Below are 25717 nucleotides of genomic sequence, written 5' to 3' on the forward strand. Positions count from 1 at the left end.
AGCAGAATCCTAAAATTGCATTTCCTCCAGCTTATTGTCTTGTCTTAAGTCTGTGTTGCATCAGGTAAAGAAAAACTGAGTAAAGGTCTAGGCAGATCACGGAGACCATCAGCATAATATCTTTGGAATGTAAGCAATAAATTTTGGTAAATTTAGAAAAGTATTTATCTTTATAAGGAGATCCTACTTTTATTCAATGCAAGTACAAGTGTCCCTCATTAGGAATTTAGAATTAATATTTATTAAAAATATAGCTATTTGCAACAATTTTACCTCTGCTTTTAGATAGTGCAGGGAGAAAAAAAGCCTGTGCTTGTTCATAAACCCCCACGCTATAATCATTAAAACCTGGGTGATACAACCTCCATTGCAAGTTTTATGATCATAGCTATCCTCACCTTTTTTTAAATCTTGTTACAAAATTATGTAAATTACTATTCAGACTCAAATGTGTGTACTTCAACTTGTATGAACATCTGAACACATTGAGGATGTCAGAAGTGAAAGGTGGAAGGCACATACTCATTGACTGAGTACATGAGGCTGAATAAATGGAAAGGTCTGTGTTTCACCCTTCCCCCATGCATTGCAGAGAATTCACACTTGTTCATTCACAGAAAAAACAAGCAAATATTGGCAAATTACAATCTGATCAAACAGGTATAACTATTTTTGACTGATTTTGAATCATTCAGGTTGTCCATCCAACCATAAAGCTCAGGACATTGGCGCTATTGTACATTGTAGAAAGAAAGACTCTTCCCTGGGTTACTGAACTTTTGAAAAGTTTTATTGGTAAAGTGACACCCTAATCATTTAATGATAGTGTCAAACTCCTAAGATTACTTTTCCAAATACTCCTTCTGTTTAGAAGGATAGTGCATAGTAACTGGTAAGCTAGAAGGCACCTGTGGAGATCAAAAAAGAAATTCTCTCTTTTTTGTAATTACAGAAGTTGCTTACTGGTTTCTTGCATCTAGTCAGTATTACAGTCTAAAAATATGTGAACATTTCTTATTCAAAACCACCATGATTTTCTTCTTAAAACCTAATTTATGTGTCATATATTCTCATTTTTATCATCAATTATATGCAATATAATTTAAATGTCTTATAAATATCTTTCCTTCTTTCATCTTGTAATATTTTTCCTCAGTGCTGTGTGTTGTACTCAAGGTCTGTGGTTGGCAGTGGAGTAGTGTCTACATCTGGTAGGAAGAATGACAGATTGAATGCAGACTAGCTCCAGATTATCATGCATTGTAGCTTCAGTCTTATGCTGCAGTTCCTGAGTTGTATAATGCAAAATCAAAACTTTTGCCAACTGAGCTTTATAGTGTGTACTTTTTGTACATATAGCTGCAGTATTTGGAAAGTCTTGTCATAAGCCATGTATTAGAAATTCATTTGTAAAAAAGCCAGAGAATAAATTTGACTAAACCTGATAAGAAATGATATGAAGATACAAATGCTCAGTACCAGTCGAGAGAAACTATAGATGCGTGAGGGTTTTTGTATGTGCACATTCATTTGACTAAAGACCGTTACAAAGCAAAACATTGACTTTAACAGCCCTATTGTTTATTACCATGTGTTTCTTAATCAAAACAAGTGTAGCTAGAAAACTGCTTGGTCTGTATGAAGCCTTCTTATTAATGTTTTTTAAATCCACACTCAAAAGTTTAAAGCAAGTGGTCTGGAAAGAGACTGGCCTGGGTGTCAGACATGCCCTTAGTAATTAGTTTCCAAGTAGTGAAAATATGCAACTGCCAGCAGAAGAATTTTAATTTTCTTTCAATCATTGTTTTCAAGGGTAACATGTCAAAGCTTAGAACATTACTCTGGATTCAGTTCAGTTGGCCCACAGCCACCTGAAGTTTCCAATAAGCTGTGATCAAATACAGAGAGAATAAACCATGTAGTTCAAGATGAAATAAAATCTATAAACTTACTACTGGTCAGAATTTTGTTTTAGTCAATATGTTGAAAATTGTTTAACCTGAAAAAATATGTTAGCAAGGAAATAGCTCAGGTTTCTTAATTAATGCAAGATGAATTATTTTAGACACTATTTATCCATAGATGAAATCGAATTGTTCCATTCACTCTTCTATGAGATTTTTCTGTAAAATTCAGCTAATATATTTTTCAAAAAATTTTAAATTATTTTCTTTGATTGTCTTGTCATGCTTCATGACTTGTAAACATGTAAAGACTTTGCTCACTGAAGTCACAGAAAGATAACACATATATTATTGTAATATATATTCATATTTGAGAAGTTTGCAAGAGATTGTATAAATGCATTTGTGACTAATTTTCAGCTTAAGAAGTCAATATGAGTTTTGAAATAACATGTCAGAAAGTTTTTATAGATGTTAAGTATATGAAGAAACTTCATAGACTCTCCATTTTGTGGAGAATCAGAATATAAAGAAATTTATGAAAACATAAGATCAAGTTAAAAAAAGAGATGTAGGTTCATATAGACAGTGATTATAAGAGTTCTTACTGGAAATCAGATATGAACTGCTTAATTTTCTTCCTCTCAGTCCATTTTAAAGTGACGAAGCCAGCATCTTCACAGGTAGTCTTTAAAGATAACCCCATTATTACTGGAAAGTATTTAAATAATGTAATAAATGTTTATTCACAACACATTTCCTTGAAAAGCATTTTCTAGAAGAGAGAAGAAACAGGAGAAACAAGAAAGAGGAAAAAAAAAGATAGTCTTGCTTTTCCTACCATAGCAACGAGGACTAATTTTTGTGTTCAAAAATTAGTGTTCAATTTTGTGTTCAAAAATCCTGACTGTTGAGGAGGAAATCTAAGGGGTTCTCCTTCATAGCTATAAAGAGTCCTCATAGCTATAGAGTTAATAGTCAAAAGGACTAGATGAGCATGGATACATCCATTACCTAATGGAGCTACCTTAGGTACCCAGTACCTAATTACCTTGTCCTTTCTTTTAAAATAAAAGAAAAATAAAAAAAAAAATCCCTGTATCAGAGCAGCATATTCCAAATTCAAGACACAATACTTCAGACTTTGACTCCATACATCTCATAAATGTGGAAAATACTTTGTTACAACACTTTCTACTCCTTCTCTGTTAAAATTCCTCTGCAATTTTCCTAGAGTCTTAGGTTTTGGATTCTGGCCAGCACCTCTAGACGGGCCACCTGTTGCCATTAAGGAAGGAACCAAACCAGTCTGTATCAAAACACTGGAATGAATGGTCAGGGACTTGGTCTATACTTGGACAGGTATTTGAAAAACTGTATAAATAGAAGATTTTAATGCATCTGTAGAGACTCTTGAAATATTATCTGAATGGTTATAATACCCCTAAATTTAAAACTGAGGAGCAAGACGTTAACAGGAGGTACAGTGGTAGGCAAGATACATATTGGAACAAGAATATACAGGGTATTAATCACTTTGCTTTGTGTTCTCTTCACATCAGAGCAATGGTTATTTTTCATTGTCAAACACAAGAAATAGGCAGTGTCTCTCCTTTAAAAGTCATAGTAATTTCCATTCTTCTCAACATCTTGAAATTTCACACAAATTGTTTCTCTTAGGCTTGGTATTTGGGAATTATTTTCTTGAAGAGATGTAAGAGATATGAGGGAATTGATAAATTTTTCACATTAAAGTGTATTTTTTTCTCATATGTTATGCTTACACATGCTTAAAGGTCAAAGTTTAATTTGGCTTTTTAAAAAAGTATTTCTTTTAAGGTTGTTTATTGAAACATTATTTCAATAAAAACATATCTCAAAAATTATTTTTCAAGGGTAAAATATCACCCAACAGTGAAATTAATTTATATTCATTTATAGTCATTTAGAATATCAATTCATTGATATTCATTTATTCTTTTTTAAATTACTGGGAAAACTGTGGGAAATTAGATACCAGGTTGATTTAAAAATATATTCTTTTTATTTATTTATATAGCCAATGAAATAAAATTTTCAAAAAGTGCAATTCTTTTTTCCTTTTCTTTTCTTTAACGTGAGCATACCATAGAAGTCATTCTTCAGCCAGTCAGTAATGGAAATCTATGGTACAATATTCCTGCAAATACATATCCTTCCCTACCATTTTTCAATATTTCCAGATGTGCCAAAGATCCCGTTTGCATCCATACCAGCTCTATTGTTAAAGAACAGTCTATTCAGTTTTTGTGGTATATTCAGTGGCCCAGAATTCCTGGGTATGTAGAATTTTCCAGTCATAAATTCTGCTGCATCCAGGATCTCAGAAGTGTTATTAGTGTTTTGCAATCACTTGCAGTTGAACAGAGAACACCAACAGAACATCTCCATTTCATGGTCAAACATGTCTTACAAACAAATTATCCCAGGAGAACAAAAGAGTGGGAACATACCAAAAACTTGTAAGAAATGAGTTAAATAGCTCAATTCTATCTTAGACATTAACATTCAGAGCGGTAAGACAGAACAAAGGTCAATAGAGTTAAAATATTTTTGTTTTCTGAAGAAATCTCTTATTGCTTCACATGGTAAAATTGTGCTGATCCAAATCATTTGGCACGCCAAGCTACAATATTTTCTACCACCATCCTATTTCCTGAACACTTCAAAATTTCTCTCAGCCAAACTTCTCATGCAATTTCAAGCTTAATTTAACACATCTCACAAACAGAATTAATAAAAGAATGTCCTATTCCACAGCAAACAGAGCTGAGCTTATGTTGTGTGATTGTTTATCTAAGTAAATTTACTGTGGCTCTCTGGTCCCTACTTTAGAGATAAACTATTAAGGACACTTGTAATTAGGTCATGTTTTAAATCTTCCTTTTCCTTCTTAACTTGATAGGGCAACAGAGTTCTAAACAGTGGACTTTGATTTTCTACACAGTAGCTAACTAATCTACTGCCATCTCAATATATAATTTATATTTGCTTCTGCAGGTCTTGTCTCTCAGTATTTAACTACAGGCTTTCCCTGAAACTATATTAATTTAAGAACCTTCCAGAGACTCTTAGTCTTACAAGTAAGAAACACTAAGTAATTTTTAAGCAGCCAAATCTTCAATGAGTCTCAGAAGCAAAGCTTCAGAAATGGGCAGCAAAATAGCAAGAACAGATGTTAAATGATGTTCAAAGCAATAACTGTACAAACAATGGTCAATATATATCGAGTATTGAAGGACTGTTGCAAGTCTTACTTCCAAACTTAAAAATTTGTCCTTTTGGGTGTGTGGGTATTTCTGCAATGAATACAGGAAACTTCTCTGAAGTTGGTCTTAAAGAGGCACATCTCAAATACTTTCTAGTTGCTGGTTTGTACCTTTTCAGACAGAATATAAGAAAATCTGTGTTTTGAATCTGAAAATTTACATTTTGTTCTTTGGTTTATATTTTTTCACTGATCTGGTTTTCTTTTTTTCCAAAATAACAGACCTTATGTGTCAGGAGAAAAATATGCAAGAAGGGATCAATGATATTGTGAAACATACTTAGACCTGTAAATTAAAAGTAGTAAAGTGCATTAACAAAACATACCTTCTTCAATATGCTGTTGAAATGGAATGTCAAGTTTTAACCATCTATTGGATCACTTTTCCTTTCAGAAATAAAACATTTTTTTTCAAAACAGAGATCTGAAATATGAGTTATGAGTTTCAGAACTCTGATCTAGTTTCACCTCTGACTCTGAAGCTTTCCAGGATCTTAAAGTAGTAAATACATACAGGTCATCATGATGGGAATTTATTTATTAATAACTTAAAATTACACTTCAAAGGAAAGGTATGGGTATAGGCCATAAAAGTTGACTTTACCAGGCACAACTGCAACATAAAAACAACGAATGACAGAGGACATCCAAAATTGAAAATTCAGATATTTATTAGGAAAAGGAAGTCAATATAATTATTGCATATATGATTTAAAATGCCCAGCATGTTTTAATTTCATTGCAAATTTAGAAAGAAAGGCTTGAATGCTCAGTGACATTTGCATATTTCACAAAAAAACATTCACAAAAAAACATTTTGTGAAAACATTCACAAAAAAAAAATTGATAACTTTCAAATTAATTTTTTGAAATCAAAATCTTCTTTGAAAATTTTCAAATCTAAAAAGCCTAAAGAAATCCCAAGCAACTATGCCAACTACAGGCCTCCCAGATAGACAAAACTAAATTACAGGATGTAGGATTTATCTTAGGAAGTTATCTGTGATCTTGGAGTGCTATATATTCTGAACCCCTTACAAAAAAAAAAAAAAATTGAGGAAAGGAAATTTAATAAACTTTTTTCATTATGCTTAAAAAAAATCTGTTTCCTTATAAAAGATCTTTTTCACTGTGGAAGCATGTTCTTTTTATTTAGAGTCCCTTTTCTATCTCAGTATAATAAAAATATAGCATAGCAATGTAGAGATTACACCAACAGGCACAAAGCTTCACAGAGGAACCCAGACCAAACTCAGTAACTGCCTCTGTGATTCTTTATGAATGGAATGCCTTGTCTGTATCCTGCCCTAAGGTTTGATATTTCAATTTAGGGGCTGTACTATACTATATGCTTATGTACTAGCATTGATTCCCACATCCTTCTCTTAAAATTCAAGAGAGTTTACCTGACCTGTTGTGAAAACAACAGGAAATAAAACAATTTACGTTGAATTTTTTTTTTTAAGACTAGTCACTTGAAAGAATAATTCATAATCTTAACATACTTTCTCAGTATGGGTCCAAAAAAATAAAATGTCAGTGCACCATCTTGTGGGACTTCTCTAATGGCAGTAGTTCTCAACCATAGTAAAAGATTTTGTAAATAAGAGTTCTGAATCAGAGGGAGGAAATGAACAGCAAGAAGGGGAGAAAATAGCAGTGGCAGCAAAAAGTACACTCTCCCTTGGAGAGAAAGCTTGTAATATAACATTTTCAGCATAATAAATCTGAATGACAAAGAATCAAATGATATCTGTAGGAAACAGTTTATAGAAAAAATAAATTTTCATATCTAGGATTTACAGATCAGGGTGGTGCAATATACAGAACTGCCTCACAGAAAGAGTGGTAGAGACAAAGATTGAGGAATAGAGACAGGAGTCATTACTTGCTGCAGAGTTTTAAGCAGTTCACTAATATGGCCAGTGGTAACTAATTCCAATATATAACACTTTGTAAATTGAAAAGGCAGAAATTCTTCATAAGTTCATGAAGTAGTGATGGACACATTGGATATTAGAATTATTTTACATGTTAGGAGGAAATTAGCTACTTATGAAAAGTTATTATAATGCTTGCTTCTTATAATTCCTGGTCTCAGGAATTCCTAAGCCATCAGGTGGCAAGATGAGGTAAGGGGAGACAAGGAAGAGTAGGGAAGAAAAAGAAACCAGCCAAGTTTTCTAGGTGGGCTGGTTTTCTAGGTGGGATGATAATAAGCCTGAACCAAATGAAGCCAAGTCAGTGCCATTCTTGGAACATCTACCTACTTGCAAATTTATTAGTAGAGAGAAATCTGACACTTGAACATCTTAAAGCAAGTTCTTTGCAAGTAATTATTGATCATTACACTGTAATAATATAACCAAAGGCTCACATATTTCACACTAAAAAGAAATAGTATAGGTGGAAAATCAGCTACAGTAATCTCTCTCCAACAGGATACATGTTTATACTTGAATTCTCCTGTTGATTTATCAAAACAGATAAAAAGAGCATGTTTGTATCTATAGCAAACAGCTTCTCTACCAAAAGAACAGCTAACTATTTTTAATTACTAGAATTCTAGCTCCATTTCTGTAAAGGCTCGGTTTGTTCTCTGATGCTTCTGATTTAATTAAATGCATGCAGTATGATTAATAGATTAATCAATTATTTGGTTATTGCAAAATCTCTCTGGATATTTATTTTTTATACTTACCTCTATGGAATAGTCACTTAATTTTAAATTTCAATGCATTAATTAATGATGACAATTAATTGAATCTTTTAGAGTATTTTTATTTTATCTTTCTACTATGAGTTCACTGAGACATGTTTTCAGATGTAATTATAAGTAAAAAGGATGACTTAGTTAAAAAAAAGTCACAGTAAATACACCTATTTCAATATGAAAAAGGCGCACAAAGATTCAGGCAGATGCTTAAGCACCAGTACTATTGTGCACAACTGGACATGCAGATGACAAAAGAAAAGCTCCTCAATGGGATGGCAGTAACTTCTGGCTCCTCGGGGAGTTACACAGATAAAAGCATGCTGGCTGATAAACTGGACTCTGCCTGGAGAATTGCTTTCAGAGTGTGGTTTCACAGCTTCTCACCTTCATTTCATTCTTACCGTTCTTTGAATGGTAAACATCACCTGGCCCAGAGCTGCCTGTAATGTATTTATATCCCAGGTCTGCCCAAGTGATCAGTGAGAAAATCAAAGTGTATACAAGTTTAGCATTGACAGAAGTTAATTAAGTACCTTAATCAATTTACTAAGAGATTCATAGACATGACTCAGAGTGGCATAGAATCTGGATTTGGGAACAGTATTTACTATTTTTCTGTATACCAAATTGGATGTAAAAGTATACAAATATACTTTTTGGAAGAGATAGATCTACTGAATGTTCAGCTAATAGAAGCCAGTTGTTTTACCTGAATTAGGTGTTACTTCTCAGTGCTCAATAACAAAAGGAGAATCTTGGCACAACTTGCTTTCCGCTGTGTGCGCTTAAGTAGCACGTGGGCCAGTATAAAGTTCTCTAAGCTTTGAACCAGAAGTAGGCATCAGATCTTTAACATGACATATATTTTTTTTTTAAAGCTCTAGACTTTTAGGTTGTTTTATTACTGAACTTTTCATCAAGGATGGAGGAGTCAGTCAGAGCAAAATTGAGATGATGCTTTAATGAAATTTAAAAAAAAACCCTAACCTACAAAACCTGATTGTACTGAATAAGCTCAGAGGTTTAATTTTTTAAAAAATAGTATTTGAACAAGCTATTTTCTATTTTTGCTTTCCAAGTCAAAAAAAAAAAAAAAAAAAAAAAAGAACCAAATAGCCCCTACCATTTTTTTTTTCTGGTATACATCCACAGGAAGAAACAGTAGAAAGTCAAATTTAGCAAGCAGCAATTTCCAGTAGGATTTCTCATCAGAACACATTTAAAATACGATGTTTTCTGGCATTCTTCCCCCTTTTGCCTGATCTCCTAGAGCAGAAAAAACTGAATGAGTGGTTCAAGTACTGTAAGAGTACCACAAGGTCACTCAGTTGTGGTAGGAACTTAAATTATAATAGTTCCTTTGCATTTTTATGCCACTCCCCCACCACTTCCTACCCCACCCCCCCCCCAAAAAAAAAAAAAAGAAAAAAAAAAAGAGCAAACAAATCGAGACAACAAATATTTGTCCAATTTCCCCCAGTTCTTACTGGCTTCTGTGTATAACTTTGACATGCACAGAACTATGAAGAAGATACTCTGCAGAACTGCTTGCTAATTGACATTAGTTCCCCAATACAACCCTTCGGCAAAGGGTTTTTTGTCAGCACTGAAAAACAACAACATATCACTAATTTGCTCTAAAGCCTGGTTCTTCAGCAGTTCACATTGCTCCCTAGCTAACAGTTGAGCTTTGCCACAGGCTAAGCATTTGTTTACATGACTCTTGCTTTATTTGAAAGGAGTGTCAACATAAACCCATCAAGTTCTACAATTGCATATTGTGAAATGCTGATATATTTAGAAATACTGAGAGCTGCAAAACTATGGCAATTCATGTAAGTCTAAGAACATGGAATAAAATCAAGAAATGACTGTGTCACTCTCTCTTTATTGTCTAAGCAACAAAAAGTTTTCCGAAGAAAACAATTCAGTGACAAAAGACTCCTGAATACAGTCAACAGTTAAAATTTAATCTAATGCTGTTTGTGCTTGGTTACTGCTGATCATTTACCAAGCCACATTTTTTATCAACTGTTTTTCTTATAAATACAAATTGATAATTTTTTTTTAATGGTAAGAAAACAATTAAGCTACAAAACTAAAAGACAGAGCTTTGATTTATTAGGTAAAATAATAGTGCAATAGTAGTAACAACAAAATGATAAAGTGATCATTGTTATTCTTTTTTTTAGAAAGAACCTAACTCTAACATTTAGTGGGGGATTGGGGGTGAGGGGAGGAGCGTTTTGTGGATTTCTTAAAATCCTATTAGTTTCCATGATGCCATTGGGTTACTGACAAAATTGTCAAAAACTTCAGCAGAAACTGCATTACACTAATCCTGAGGCCTTTTGAAAATTCCACTCATATACAATACAGGAACAGGACTAAGTTGCAAAGAAATACAAAAGACTATAATTTATATTATTTTAAAAACCAAAGAAAGAAGAAAAATTACAAGGTTCCCTCATATGATATTTGTGCTGAATTTTAAACCCTGGGTATATAGGTATTGAAGCCAGTGGGAATGTTACTGACTACAAAATGAATTTGACTGATCTTGGTTTTTACACAAGCTAGCTGATTCTGGTCATATTTTTGCTATTTGCATTCCTAGCAGGAACTGTTCCATAAAAGAAAATAATTGCACTCAACATTATGTCAAAGAGGCAAATTTATTTCAGAGGCAGCATTTTCTAGTGGTCCAAAGAAAGGAAGAGAGGAGAAAGCTATTAAAATCTTATCTACTTTATACTGTATTCAGTGGAGTTCCTCACTGAGAAAGATGCGAACAATGTCAGAGTTGCCTCTGTTTCTTATCATTGATCTTTAGAATAGGTATGATCTATATAGCTGTGTCTATATAGAGATACAATCCACACTTCATGTAAAAATTATCACAGATGCACTTGAGCAATAGACATGTTTTATATGAACACAATTTGAAAAAAATTCATTATTCACCCCACAGTTTAACTATTAGAATACATTGTTAAGAACTGGAAAGCTACAAATTTCGGGGTTTTATTCCAGAAGATGACCATAGCTGATGTGAAGGTGGTTCCCTGGAGTAAATTCTATGCAGTATGATACAGCTTAGATTCAACTATCAAAATACTTTGAGGTTTTTTTGGCAAATACATAGTAATGAAAATCCTTATGTGCTCTCCAGCTAAAACAGAGTACCCACTGTCTACGACTTTCACAAAATCTAGATAAAAACCAGTGTTGTTAATGAGTTTTTCATAAATAAAACAAACTATTTTAGGCTGTTTCAGTGAGTTGACCTCAGCTGGATGTCAGGTGCCCACAAACAACTCCATTACTCCCAAGCTGGACAGAGGAGAGAAAACAAGATAAAAAAACAAGTAGGTTAAAATAAAGCAGTTTACCACAGCAAAAGGAGCCAAAGTTGGCACACACATTATGGGAAGCAGCACTTCGGTAGGCACAGCAACTGCTCCAGAAGGCAAACATTATTCTCAACAAATAATCTCCATCCCACCTCTCTCCTTTAACTTTTATATCACCTGGTATGGAATATCCCTGTGGTTAATTTGGGTCAGCTGGCCTGGTTGTGTCCCTTCCCAGCATTTTGCCCATTCCCAGCACGTTGATGGGGCTGGGAATGTTAGAGAGACAGCCCTGATGCTGTGCCAGCACTGCTCATCTGCAGCCAAAGCACCTTTTATCCACACCTTTCCAGCTACCAATGCAAAGCACAGCACTGTGAGGCTCTATGGGAAAATGAGCTCCAGCTCAGCCAGACCAAATGCAGCTGTGGTAATTAGAATAATCTGTTAAGATTTTTTAAATTTATTACTTTCCAAGAGAAAATAAATAGCACAGAAAACCAAATAGAAGTGCAACCTAAAAAATATTACAATTCCATACATCTGCAGAATTACTTTACTCACTATGAGAAGCAGATGAAGGGGAGTTAACAGCTTTGTTTTTTCTTGTGTGATTCAGAAACACACTAAAGCCCAGTTGCATCCTTCCCATTCCTTCAGTGACTATCCAGGTATATGCACCTCCCTATATGTATTAGTTTTACTTTGACCTTTAAAAAATAAGTAGAATCAGGGCTAAAAAAAAATTTGTCCTGAAAGATAAAGTTGTACCTTTACTAGATCTTAAATATAAGTTTCCTAAACTATGTTTTGTCATTTACAATATCTGAAAACTGGCAAATTCTCTTCTTACTCTCATGCTCTCATCATAGCAAACAAGATGTGCTATGAATAGAAAGAATATATTGCTGCAAAAGCTATTGGCTTTTCTGCCATGAGAACATTTCAGTACATATCTAAACCCTACATTAAGACACAAGAAATATAATTGGTCTAATTTTTTTTTTCTTTTAAGGATTGGACTGTGTCCAGGGAACCTACCTGAGAAAGAAAGAATAAACCAATAAAAAAAAGCAATCAAGAAATTGTGTTGGAATTCCTGTGCACATACTACTTAATTCTTGATTGAATAATTAAGAGCACATATCAGAGACCTGAGCAAGGTGTGTATTTGTAGGTATCCAATGGATTAAATTCCAGGTTCCTGAGGGAAGATGAGAAAATGCTCAGTTACTTTTAAATCTATTTTCCCTTTTTAACAAGAGGACAGAAAATGAACACAAATGAATAGACACAGTTTTTATTCCAAGTTTTTCTCCATTTTTTTCCCCTTTTAGAAGTTTTTTTGTCACTAATATTCTTTTCTTATTGATAGCACTTAAGCACTATGCTGTTTGAGTTTTTTATTCTCTCTATACCTCTGTCTCGCCAACTACATAAAAAGTCACAAAGGGATTTGCCATAGTAAGAAGTAACAACAATTTATTGCCAATTATGTCGTAGATAGTCCTGAGGTGAGAGGAGAAATACATCAAGCAGTGTGACAATTTGCTGGACTCCTCCTTTTCTAGAAGATGGTGTTCTCGGTTTCTTTTATATTGCCTCTGGAAAGAATAGAAGTAGTGAATCTCTACACAAGAAAAGATATTTTATGCTGCCAACAGCTATCTTCCTCATTTTGAAATAAGTTTCTCAGGCAATGTTTCTTAAGTATGTGCCTCTATTATGTACTGGGGACAGAAAGAAAGGCTTTTAACCAGATCACCAATAAATTGTAGTGCTTTTTCTTGATGCTTATCAAAGGATGCAAACTTGATTTTCAGTGTTCCTGAGTTATTTTACTAATTGAAAAGCCCACTGAATAGATGGATCTCTTATATTTGTTAAGTGCTCAGAAACAAAGCTGTTCAGAGAAAATTCAATGTCACTCCAAATACTTTTGCAGAAAGTTTGCTTTCTTTGATTCTCCTCAGACTGCTCTGCCCAGCAGCACACTCAAGGCTCACACAATCAGCCTGACCTCCCCAGTCTTTACAGCTGAATTCTTCCGCCAAATTCATTACAAGTGCTTCAGCAGTGTGGAGGAAGTGAAGATTCATGAGGATCTGCAGGGTGGGGCATAACCAAACAAATACAGATGTTGTTATGCACATTTTGGCACACTGTGATTTTTCCTAATGCAGTGGTATTCAGATAAGGCTTTGTTCCTTTCTGACTTGATGGACAGGAATGAGGTCTGGGCTGAAATTAAATGTCACCAGAAAAAGTCCTGGCTCAAAGCTCTGGCAAAATCCTCTGAATTTTGGGCAATGATATTAAAATTCAGGCTCCTATCGAACCAATTTTCCTCTTTGTCAGGAGGATCCAAGCAGTTTGTTAAACAATATTGATTTAAATGGTAGAGAAAAGCACTAATTAGAAAGTTAATGGAAAAGAAAACCTAATTTCAACACTGGAACTAACCCCATTTATAATCTCCATCTCCAGAAATCCACTGCAATGCCAGATGGTTGCTTTTCTCCTCTCACAATAGCCTTTCTTCACTCATATTTTTAAGTCTTGTTGGTATGTTGATGTGTAGGGCACTATAAATTGCTTTTCCAAGCTTCTCCTCAATCCACGCACCTGTCCCTCTTCCCATGCCTGCCACTAAAAGACAGTGAAAATAATTCCCACAGACTCACCCACAGATTTTGTTATTTCAGCTCATGCACAAGGGTGCATCACATGCTGAAGTGAAAAGTTGCTCACCTCACCAGAGTTTCAACTGCTTCTTAAGTCCCCAGTTACAGCACATGCTTCCAATAGGTTTCTTATTTCTGATTTTGGGTTTGAGCTTTTTAACATAATACTTAAAGCCATTGGTTTTGGTTAATAACATACTCGCCCTAGAAGCATTTAGGCAGGCCCAGCCTAAATTACTATCTATATTAAAAACTACATCCTTATCTCTATTCAAAGGTATGGTTTACTCTTTAATGCCAAGCTCTCTTAAACATGCACAATGTATGCAAATGTGCTCCAAGAATGCCTTTATGTGCTACCAAATATCAACATATTTCCCCTCTACTTTTGCCTTAAGTTTCAAGCACCATGGTTGCAGGCTAGTTTTTCAGAACACTAAGTCGAAATATTTTCATGCATGTATGTGTATGACAGATCTGCCATCAAAAAGCTACAAACAGATCATAAAAGTTCTAACGTTCTCATTTTACTGGGGTTTTGAAGGATTAAGTGCCTTGCCAAGAGATCAGGGAGAAACTTTGAGTTCCAGTTAATTGTTGAATTCCAGTTTATACTGCAGTGGAAAATCACTACAACTTAGATATTCTTTTCTTAAGGTGAGGAATAGCAATTCCTAATTTATTTTAAAGGAAAAAACAAATAAAGATAAAAATAGAAGAAGATATAAGTATTATGTAATTTATTTCAGGTTGAAAAAAATATCTTTTTCTGAACCATCTATTATTTGGCATACCAGAGTGGAAAGCTTCACTTCTGTTGACTCATTGTTGTCACATTGATTACAGAGTTCATTTTTGGATTTAGGCATGAGTTCATTAGTCACAGGGTTTACTTGAATTTTGCACATTGCTCTGTAGTGATGCAATCCAGAAGCTATTCTGTTCGGTGATCTGTAGCACATGAGCATTTTCATTCCTACTTTCTTATTATTTCTATATTGGTACTTTAGATATCAGTATAGATTCTTGATCACAATCTAGGTTATATTTCTTGCTCAGGCTCATTTCTGTATGGGACACTGAATCTCTGTACCAAATGAGTGCAATATGCATTTGCAGAATGTTTCACTTTGATGCTCTAATGATTCTGCAATAAGGATTATTCTTGCTTTTACTGAGTGGTAGCAACAGTTAAGTTGTGTCTCCTCTATCATTCAGCCCAGTGGATCATCACTATTTTTAATCTACCTTTGTTTTTTTTTAATTACCCATATATTTTCCTTTAGAAACTGAAAGTTATGGAGATTTTTAAGGTCCTCATCTAAAAGTTCAGATATCATCCTTCAAAATGAAGAGAGAAAAAAATATAATCCACCTGTCAAGACAGATGTTTTTTCACAGAGCATGTGTAACACCAGAACAGTTAATAACTAAACTGTCTACACGATCACGTCTTGAAATAAGGGTTTGCTAGGTCAGATCCTCATAGGAGGTGACCAGGAGCCAAGCCTCTCATTTTGCAGGCTCCTTTCTGCTGCATTTCAGTTGAATATGGATATTGGTTTTTCCACTTCTTTTGGCTTTCCATTAGCTTGGAACTTGGCTTTGTTTTGCTATTAATTCATCACCTCACTATTATATACATGTAACTTTTCTGGTTTTTTGAACATCATTGTCTCAACAACTCAATATATTTTGGCTGGATAAAACCTTTTCTACTTCTTACATGCCATATCAGATACTCAGTGTAGGTCAAGGTAGCTCTTCTATTCTTTTAATCTGATTAATCTAATTCATTTTCTCTCTTCTTTTTTCTTTTAATTTTTATTTTGTTTTCTATTTTTAACCTGAAAAACCTATGGTCAAGATGAAACACTTACTTCACAAAAGTAATATAAGAATGAGAGTTCAATAATTATTATTTTGATCATTATTGTTATTGAGCATATTCAACCAAATAGTCCTTAAACCCTACAACATGATATTGAGCATCAAGATGGCAATTGTACCTATCTACTTTCTGAATATATTTTGAATAAAAATATCTTTTTCTTACTGTGAGGGTGGTGAGACACTGGAACGGGTTCCAAGAAAAGTTATGGATGCCCCATCCCTGGAAGTGTTCATGGCCAGGTTGGATGGAGTTTTGGCCAACCTGGTATAGTGGAAGGTGTTCCTGGCCATGGTGGATTAGATGATTTTTTAGGTCAATTCCAACCCGCACAATTTTGTTTTATATATGGTTTCAAACCCTATTTTTAATCTCAATTTATTCCAAAATCCAATTATTGCTTTTATTATCCAATTAAAATGCCAATTATTTTATTTTTTTTTTTATTATTTACAGAAAATTTCCTCTGATGAAGAATTAATGGCACTTGAAGATATACATAGGAGTGGATAATTGCTTAGTATTGAATTTCATTTGTTATTTTATTACAGTAATATTTAGACATCATTATCTGAAAGACTCAGAAGAGGCCTGAAGTCCATATTCAGAGCTGTCTGTAGGGAGATGTTATAGTTTGTAGAAGACAGAAGGCCATCTACACATCACTGACTACCACATTTTAGAATCCCGAGCTGTTACAGCACTTACTTGCTCTCCTCAATTTGAAAAGGATAATGGCAAGTAATCCTATTTCATTTTATGAAAATGATCTCTTTTACAATCTTCTGTGGAATCAATGTCATGTCTGCCAATATTCCAGCAAGTGACCATATCATAATTTAATTTCAAAGTATACTCACATCACAATGCCATTTACTGTATAATAACAGAGGTATAAAAAATGAGTCTTTGTGCCTCTCCGTATCTGATCTCAGACATTATCATTTTAGTCAGCCAACACATAGTGCAGAAACGTTTGAAAATTATAAGGACTTTTATTTCTCTTCCTATTAATTGATGTCATTAATTATAATAATGCAACCAACTTTTTTTCCACATTTTTCCACTGAAACCAAAAGCTGTAGCAGACTAATAGACCAGAAGACAAAGAAAGTATGGTGGGAAAGTCCTTCTTACCTCAAACTTCCCCCTGGTAAAAAAAAAAATATCCAAGATTGTAGGAGTTTACAAAGCCATTATAATGACATGGGGGTGGAAAGCAACAGTTTGAGGTTATACACAGAACAATGAAGAGCAGAGTGAGTGAGTTCTGTGTACTTGAATATAGATTTAATCATGTAATCAGAGATTTCATGAAAACAGTAAGCCAATTGCTTTCCAAATCAGATACAGGATTTATCTACTGCTGCAGTTAAGTCCTCTATTTCTCCAAGCACAAAGATGGACAGATGGTTACGAGCAGACCAAACCCAAAAGTCCATGTTGACATTCATGTCATATTATTGTTTCTGTATACACCATTAATTCTTTTCAACATCTATTACCATTCCTGTTTCAAAGCAATAAGAGAAAAAATAAACTAGCATCATGATGAACCTGATGTTTGTTTCTTTAGATACATTTTTTTTTCATATGGATAAATATTATCATGGTAATATTAAAACAAATGAAATAAAAAGATGTTTTAGGAATATATGACCTTTTCTTTGCTTCTTTTGAAATTGCTTATAAATTATTCAGAGCTGCATGGAAATCAAGCTAATTACAGAAATGAGAGTTGTAGAAGGACTATATTCATAACTAGTAAGTTTTCCATGGGCTCTGACAAATACACTATTTGTATACACCTGCATCTGTACATAATGTTAACAATATTTCAGTGGGAATTATTTTCAAAATCTATTTAATGTAGATTTCTACAAACTTCTTTAGGTCTTTTCGCACAGCTATACTTCATTTTTATTATCAATTATATTCCATTTAGTTGTGGTTTGGGTATGATCTTGTCTCCTATATCTTTATGCATGTCCAGGAACATAGCACAGCTTAAGAAAAAAAAAAAATGATTTAATAGTTATAACAAAACTAGTATGAGCAGTCGTACAGGTTGTGTACATAAATGCAGCACTCCAAGTGGAAAAACTTAAAGTAGCTGCATAGGTAATCATGTATTACCATACATTATACAGTACCTTAAATATCAGTCCAGAAGAGAAATAATGAGAAATAATGTCCTGTGTTTTGATGCTTTCTGAGGTATCATATTTTTATTTCATGACTGGGTTGCTTCAATATTACAGAATAGCTATTGTTCTGCAATAATAATAATTGTTCTGTAATACCTGCAGAATTACAATGTGATGAAACTTTATTTCCTAACACTAAAGAGACATTTCCTGTGATTTAGGATATGCTAAAAAATGAATCAGAGTTTACTTGAGAAGATGAATGGCCAAGTGATCTATCCAAATATTTGAGAAAGATACATCATTTCAAGGATCCATTCAATAAACATGGTATTAAAAACTTGCTTTTGACCCGATATAGGACAATTTTTTCCAGAATTTATTTAAGCTTTCCTCACAAACCAAGCAAAATGGTCATGAAGAAATGCTGATTAAGTGCTTGATGGAGGACATATTTAAGTTGAAGATAGTGAGATAAGTAATGTAGTATGGACTGCCAGTTATCTTGGATGAGGGTATCAAACTGATTTTTAGCATTTTAACATAATTAACATACTATTTGATTTAATAAATTGCAGTGATATTTTCCAAGCTTGTGTCATTTAAGTGTGTATAAGTGTTACTTGTGTTATTTAAGTGTGTATAAGTTAAAGTTCTATAACTCTGGGTTTTTTTCAGATTTGGTTGCTGATGACATTGAATGAGTAGCAATCATTTGTGATTGAAGACTAGAAACAAGTGTTAGTCAAGTTTTCCCCATGCAGTGGTATTAGCTATTACCTGACTGGGTTTGATTGAAACAGTATAGCTACTCAGGATTAGGATTATAGAAATTGCTGCATTACTCAGCAATTTCACCTCTGCATTCCCAGGCTTTTTACTGCAGCTCTGGACTGGTCAGAACCGCATGGTGGCATTGCCACTTTAGACTATCACAGAGTCAGAGAATCCTCTGATTTGGAAGTGACCCACATGGACCACTGAGTCCAGCTCTTTGGTGAATGGCCTGTATGGGGATGTAAACCACAACCTTGGCAGTATTAGCACCATGTTCCAACCAGCTGAGCTTACCTCATTGGGAAAACCAAAGTGAAACACAGAGTCGCAGTTTACTGTAGTCTGACTGCCTGCTCTGCTCCTTTCTTAAGAGTACTTACCTCTTCTTAAGATGCACTCACACAATGCATTAAATTATTGCAGGTAGATGTACACAAACTAACTACAACTGAAGCACAGAGCATGTGATCATAAGTTCTATGGTGTTTTCATTATACAATAATTAACTATGTTCAGGACATGCTTCTTAGCTCAGTAAAATGCCATTGCAAAAACTGGATCGGTAACATCATTAAAAAAAATTCTTTATTCAATCAACATAGATATACAGAAATTGAATTATATTTTTTAATAATCATAAGAAAACAACTATTACAACAGCAATTAATTGATCATTAAATGATATTAAATCTTCAATCCACAGAGAAAATGAGCAAAGGAGTTTTCTGAGTTATGTTGACCCTATAATAAGAGGATAATTTCCCCAATACCCACTAAGAAATTGAAAAGTCAATACACAGTTTGAAGCAGGGAATTTTGCTTTGTTTTTTTTTTACCATGGATACTATAGATGATACAAATGGAACTTTTTGGATATATATTTGAATGATAATGAATTTCTTTACATAGCAGACAGCAATTTTGGCTATCAGTGCAGTATTATTTTGAATTATTGCATTGATTGACCAGTACACAGTCTTATTTGTTTGCACACAGAAGATCTTTTGACAGTGTTACAAAACATTTTCCAGGCCATGTGGAATTTCCCACAGATTTTGAAACAATACAGGCATTTGCTGAACTAAAGTCCTGATTCAAACATTTTAAAGGGCTGATTTTGGTGAAGTGCCAGATCAGTTCTGAGTTTTCAGCAGCAAGTAGGAAGGTGAGGTTAACAGGGAGCACTTGACAGCAAAATCTAAAGTCAGGTCTTTAATTGAGAGGATTTCTTCCTTTCAGTGACCACTTGATCATTGATATTAAAACCATTAAACCCAGTGCTATTGTTTAGCTGGCTGCTGATTAATATTTTGGATGATTAATTACTGTAAATTGTAGATTTACAATACTTAATTGGATTGCAATACTTGTATTGCATTGTAAATTATCAATTAATCACAGAAGGACAAATAATAAATTACATACTTAACCTACATTTTATCACAGCTAGGGGACCAAACCAGTTCTCTGAGTTGCCATAACAGAAATGAAGTGACTATTAGCTATAAATCAATACCATTAACCATTTAACACTTGACCTTTAAAGAGAGAGAGATTTTTCTTAAAGAAAATAAAGATACATTCTTGAAACTCTGATAGACAATGGATGTATTTTCAAATGAGAGCTTTTTCAAATATAGGATTATTTTCAATAAACAAATTATACTTTTAACTGTCCTGAAGTTTGTTCAAGTGCCCAGAAAAAAGAATGAAAACATATAATATGTAATATCTGTGAAATACACATGTCAGTATGTGTTTAGAATCAGGGAGAGGGATAAAGAGCTATAATGGGTAAAATATATGGAAGTATAGTAATAATATGATAAATACACTCTCAGTTTATGTATATAGATACACACACATGTATGTATGTATATATGTATATATACAAGTGCTAAATCCAAAATCAATCAAAAACAATTGTAGTGAGCTGAAGCAGCTTCAAGATTGTTTTTGAATATATCAGGAATTAAAGGCAAATAAATAGGTAAAGGGTATTATCTTTTGATTTGGGCTCAAGTATATTTTTCTTCTTGAGTCACTGGTGTAATTACATCATGCTTCTGGTACTTTAACCATGAATATGTGCTCAAATATTTACAGGGGCCTTTTGGGGATGTCATGTGGCCAGTGGTAAGCATGCAGGATATCCATTTTTTTAATGGCAACAAAGGTAGATGGAATTTCTAGGCAGACTATATTTAGGTTCCTGTTACACTCCTGATATGTATGCCAAAGGATCTTAAAATTCAAGATATGGGAATAATTTTATTCACCTCATCTAATTGAGAGGAGACAACTAATTCAAACAATGTAATTGCTCTGTTTTTTTGATCTTTGAAAGCAATCTAAAAAAATCCATGAGACAGATTCTACTACTAAGTCAACTTCACCGAAATTCTCCAATATTTTACTTATCTACTAGAGATCAGATTGTCACTTACTATGCTTACAGTCTCCAAATTATTCTACAAACAGTTCTGCTGGCACCTCTTAAGAATTAATTCGGTGTCTTTCTTGTTTTAAATGTGAAAATATAAGCACAATATGAAACCAAAGAAATGTTAAAAATAACTTCTATAGTAATTTTATAATCACATCAATATGATAATATTCTTATATTTCCAATTATTTATTTGATCCAGTAAATCAGATGGCTGAAAATATTTCAGATTTAAAATATCTCTGGAAATAATATCTTTCTGAAAAATCCAAATTAAAGGAAAATATTACATGAACATAGATGCACGTATGTCTGCACTAGATCTCACTATGCAGAGTTCTTTTCAACAGTTGTGCTTCACCACAGAGAAATTTTTGTTTTAATCATTAGAGAACTACTTACCCACTCAAGGATGGTTTTTACTGGATAGAAAAGTGGCAGTCATTGGGATTTAAAATTTGTATCTGTAGCAATACATATCCACTGGTTTTTGCCTAAGTATAGAGACCTTTAAATTCATATTGAACTGTGGATATCATCTGATTCCTTTCCATATTTCCATATAACTAACACCTGGCACAAAAGACTGTGATGTCACCTATTACTTTGGCACCTCTTATGGTTTTCAATCTGATTCTTGTAACTGGTGTGGTAACTCATGAACAGTTTGATATTGAACAGAAACAACACATTTGTTCAGTAATATGAGAGCTAATTTTGACCATTTCTCTCTCTTGTCTGTTCTCATTAATGGCCATTTCTTGAAGCATATTTGATAGCATTGTTTGCCTCAAAGATAGCAGTCATGAAGGCTGGAAACAGAACTTGAAAGATAAGTGCAAGCCATTGTAACTCTCATCTGATTGGAGACAGAAATGTCCACAAAAAAATGTAAAAATCTTCAACAAAATTTGAAAGAACAATTTCTTCTGGCTTCACAGATAAATTTTCCAGTATAAAATAAAACAAAAGAGCTGAAAGCAAATATACTAAGAAACACAAAAATAAGGACATTCAATGAAAAATAGAAAATTAAGCACATAAAATCTGTCCTAGTAAGTCCCAGTACCTGGGACAGTCTGGGACAATGGGAGTTTATTTTTAGCTTCTGTGCTGTTCTCTAGTGTCCCAGCAAAATGACTAATTTGAATGTGAATATATAGCTATATAAGGAAAAAAAAACACTTCATGGATGAATTCACAAGAAGCAATCTTCAGTGTGAAATCCTTCCTCTTCAATACAAACCCTTTGCAGTCACATAGAAGTGCCTGGCAAGGTGAAATGAGATGAGATAGTGTGGGCATACAGAGTGACTTGACTTCAAAAAATGCTGTCAAGGAGAACAAACTGGAGTTACAGGTACTTACAGGAGGCAATAAAACGAGGGAAAAAATATAACCTACAATAAATACTAATAAAAGTAAAATAATTTGGACCAAATATGGACTTGATGTGGTGATGGATAAGAAGTTCAGCAGTCATCAAGCATGTAGAATTTGTTCCTAATTACATTAGCTATGATTTTGTCTCAAAGGGGAAAATCACCCTTTTGAAAAACTTGGTTGTATTAGCATGTGGTTTGCCCCACTGTCATTTGTTAACAGTATTTTGAATTAAAGGGAAGTTCTGTGAATCAGTTGTGTGCTTAGTGGATGGATAAGAATGTGGTTTTCTTTTTTCACTTTCTTGCCATAGCTTTTTTCATAGTATTTCTTAGCTGATATTCACATTTCTTGTTGTCCTTTGTTTAGTATTGAGGTCAAGTCACAGTTCTAATTGGCTATACTGCTATATTCAATTCATTACATTTTCAAATAGTATCTTTGTTCACTTATTCCAATTCTGTCTATCATACATGGGGAGAGGTCACCCTGGATTTCTGCAGATCTATTTCATTCTACCACTAAAATATTTCTTTTGAAATTTTTTTTTTTGTTCCAGTAGTTTAAAAATAAAATTTAAAAAAAAAAATTAAAAGGGCAGCATTTCAGCTACTAATGTGCTATGGTATCTGTCTTCCACTACTGCTATTCAGTATCATATCACATCATGTACTCCCCTGTGTCTTGCTCTTCATTTACACACAGAAATCTGTTTGTTTCACAGACTGTGAAATGCATGGGGCACAGATATATTCTTGATCAGAATACTGCAAAGCGTCTACCAGGGATATAAGAGAAGACAGTTTCTGCTGTAGGAAAATGTCAGTACCAGTGTACGTGTGCTCTGTGCCATTGATTGAATAGGTGGCCACTGAAGTATAAGGATAAAAGAAATGGAACTATTAATATGCTTTAGCTTTTTCAGCTATTGAAAATCATGACTATAGTAACTATTTTAATAACTTTTTATCACTTTGGCACTGTTTACATTACAAGACCAGTTTATACAAGTTAACTTTCCATACTGTATCTTTATGGTCAAAATCTGGACTGCAACATAGACATTAGGATGGAATGAGCTACACCAATATGACTCTGAGCATTTGTCTGGAGGAGAGGACTAAGGAATATTCATGATTTAATGTGGTAAAAGCATGGTCATCCACTTCCAATTTTTTCTCAGAAATCATCTCAAATTAATTGGAATCTCCTTACTTCCCCTGCTACTGCAAAATTTTAAAATCAAATTCTTTACTATACTGCATATCAGAATCTAGTTAAGATTTGGTTTTTATTTTGGATTTCATTTGAACATTTCCTTTCTTTCCTTCTCCATTGTCCTCCACCTACTGAGCCATCTGTTCTGTTGGCAGACACATGCAAATTCTGAAATTGTTGTCATTCTTAGCATAGTACAAATCATCCACAATTCAAAGGACAAGTCATGCTTTATTTGTGAGTTGTCCAAATGTGTATTGTTGTCAAAATTGCTTAAAAAAACATTAACAGGAACAATATTTGATTTTCTGACTATGTAGGATATGCATCTGTGTTACCAGGATTAGAAGACTGAATTTTTTTTGAAACTGCTAAGTACTGTGTTCCTTTCTCATATATTTTTCTACTGTTTATGATGTGAGATTAGTTGATTTTGTCTTTAGTAACCTTAGGGTTAGATTTTTTTCTGGAGGAGGCCTTGACAGCAGCTAAAGGTGACAGATTGCTTGTAAGATTAACCTCTTCTATATATGCACAGGCAGAAGCAATGAAAACTTCATCCTGTTATTAATATCCATGCCTCATCTTGAGTGGGGAAGGAGAACAAGGAAGCCAAGCTCTTGAATGCAAAGAAAAAAAACCAAAAGCATGCAAATTACCCTAAAAAGAAAATCAGGGAAATTACACAGTGACAAAACTGTATACTTTCTTTTCATATTTCTACTTTCATAGAAAGATAAAACTGGAGGTGGTAGCAAAATAAAGGTTCACACAGAGTAGAGTTCTGACAACAGATCATTAGACTTTGAAGATTCCCTTCTTAACAGCATCATCTTTTGCTACAGAGATGTCTCCCACATTTTCTGTACATTTTTCTTCACATTTTAAAAAGGAAGGAAGTTCAATTAAGTGGCAAACCCACTTAAAGTGAAGATTTTAGTTCACTTTTTGGGGAAATTCATCCAGGTTCTTGATACTTATGAAAGTTTCTCACAACAGTTCACAGCAATTTCTATCTGAGAAAACTAAAATGAGCATATTTCTCCTTCTGGAATACAGACAAAAATGACACAATATGCATTATATCTGGCAAATCTCAGTTACAGGGTGGATAAGCAGCAGTGTGCTGTTCATTTTTTCTATATCTCCCTTCCACTATACATCTTTATTTTAAAATTTATAACATTTAAATGAGTGAAATTAAAATACAAGGATTTGAAACAAAAATGTTAACAAGATGTATAATTTCTATCACTGAAATTAGTATGTACAGTCGTAGGAAGTACTTTGTAATTTAGATATTTAATGGGGTCATGGCATTGCTGCTAAATTGAGAGAGCTTTTCAAAGCCACATCCAAAATTCAATACATTAGTAGAAAAACTCTTGGTGATTTCAATAGATTTTGATTCAGTTCCAGTGAATATATGTTTACTTTCATATGAGACCCTTGGAGAGCCAGAAGCTGGACTATTTCAAGTATCTTTATATCCATATGCTCATGTATTAATTATCTTTATTTTCCAGTTTCTTTTTTATCTCCTACCCTAGCATCAAAACCACCAGCCATCTCATCAAATGGGAAAATTACAAGGAAAAAAAAAAAATCTGTATTTTATAGAAGGCTTTTTGTTGGGATTTTGTGAGGGGTTTTTGTTTGTTTGTTTTTCCAGGGTTTAAGAATTTAAATACTGAATGCTACAAACAGAAAATTTTGTTCAACTCTGCCAGTTTCATCCACCATCTGCAAACCGAATGAAAGACTATACATTGTATCTAGGGTTGAAGATAAAATAATCAGAAATGAAGGTTGCTAGGACATTATCCTGGGACAAAGAGTTTTTAAGTTTTATGAAGTGTTGAGACTTTTTAACTCTTCAGTGATTTAAATT

At 33.7% G+C, this 25717-nt stretch overlaps 1 long non-coding RNA gene across 1 annotated transcript in view; it reads left to right on the forward strand.

Moving 5' to 3' along the window:
* LOC115495573 (uncharacterized) overlaps positions 1-17511 on the forward strand; it is a 40017-nt gene extending 22506 nt beyond the window's left edge. The window contains exon 4 of the long non-coding RNA XR_003960864.4: positions 16312-17511. This is a non-coding gene — a long non-coding RNA (uncharacterized lncRNA). The remainder of the gene's footprint in view (positions 1-16311) is intronic.
* The last annotated feature ends 8206 nt before the right edge of the window (positions 17512-25717 follow it).

Source organism: Taeniopygia guttata, chromosome 5, assembly GCF_048771995.1.
Source record: "Taeniopygia guttata chromosome 5, bTaeGut7.mat, whole genome shotgun sequence".
Lineage (NCBI taxonomy): Eukaryota > Metazoa > Chordata > Aves > Passeriformes > Estrildidae > Taeniopygia > Taeniopygia guttata.